The sequence below is a fragment of the Drosophila subpulchrella genome, unplaced genomic scaffold (assembly GCF_014743375.2).
Source record: "Drosophila subpulchrella strain 33 F10 #4 breed RU33 unplaced genomic scaffold, RU_Dsub_v1.1 Primary Assembly Seq394, whole genome shotgun sequence".
Classification (NCBI taxonomy): Eukaryota; Metazoa; Arthropoda; class Insecta; order Diptera; family Drosophilidae; genus Drosophila; species Drosophila subpulchrella.
This window is the reverse complement of record NW_023665616.1, coordinates 182501-183984: the sequence shown is the minus strand read 5'-3', so window position 1 is coordinate 183984 and position 1484 is coordinate 182501.

Here is a 1484-nt window from a genome sequence, read left to right as displayed (position 1 = left end):
AAGATATGAATGGATTGTATAAATATGGCATAGAAATGCCATATACATAAGAATAAATGGTAGAATTTACCCATATATCACTGAAACATGATATATAAACCTAGTGATAGCTGGCACTAGTACTGTAAACAGGCACGCAGTAGTGCGTGGGGTAAAAAACTACTATAGGGAGGTGGTCGTTGGCGGGCCCCTCCTCGTATTGGTCAAAACTTATGTTATGCGTAAACATATGATTTTGTCAATACTATAAAGAAAACTTGTTTTGTACATACAAAACTAAATGAATTATATGGATATTGAAAAATAAATGGCATTATATCCATATAATGAAAATATACTTGTATTCTCTTATTATAAGAGAGAATACCGTATAGTTGGTTGGCAAAGACAATTGAAAATACCCGAATTGCAGATGATGGGTTCAAAAACTACTATAGGGTGGTGTAGCAAATAATATGAAGATGATATATCCATATAATGGATATACACTAGTATTCTCTTATTATAATAGAGAATACCATATAAATGGTTGGCAAAGACAATTGAAAATACCCGAATTGAAGTTGACGGGTTCAAAAACTATTATAGGGTGATGTAGCAAATAAAATAATGAAGATATATCCATATAATGGAATTATATGTGTATTCTCTTATTATATGAGAGAGTACCAAACGGTTGATTGGCAAAGACAATTGAAAATACCCGAATTAAAGATATTGGGTCCAAAAACTACTATAGGATGGTCAATGGGCCGGCCATCTACTATTGACGTGACAAAATACTGTCTGTCGGTAGAGAAGATATTAATCCGTCAAATTTGTTTCTTTATTCATTTATGAATATGAGACTTGGCTCCACGGTTAATATTTTAAGCCCAAAGATAATAATGTTGAAACAAAGGCCAAGGTTTCTATTATACATAGAATAACAAATTGTTTCCGAACTTTATCGTTAATCCAAATAAATAATTACAATTGAGGCAGGCTAATAATGATATATATTTTGTATTGATAATCTTGATATATATGTATATTGGTCTGCCATTATCACATACTGAGTTATGTGATAATTCCCTGCGGGGATAAATTAAAAGAGGTGTCCCTATATTAAAAGAAAATAATATATATATATATTATTTTTTCTAACGTACATATCATATATGCGCTCGGTTTTATATTATATATTACCAAAGAGTCTTATATGAATATATACAGATAAATTTTAAATTTATCATCAAAATACAAATGATTTAATTCAATATTTTATATTGGTTAAACAAAAATTGTACATGTGTGGATACAATAATGACGTATGTCGAACAAAAAAGATATTTTAGAATGAAATATGCAAATATAAAGAAAATTATTACGTATTACGAAAAAAAATATTGTGTTTTTAACATCAATAATTAAAAAACTTGTTATTATTAGTGGCGGAACAAGTATATATTGTGAAAACAACAAACGTATACGAATGCTATATA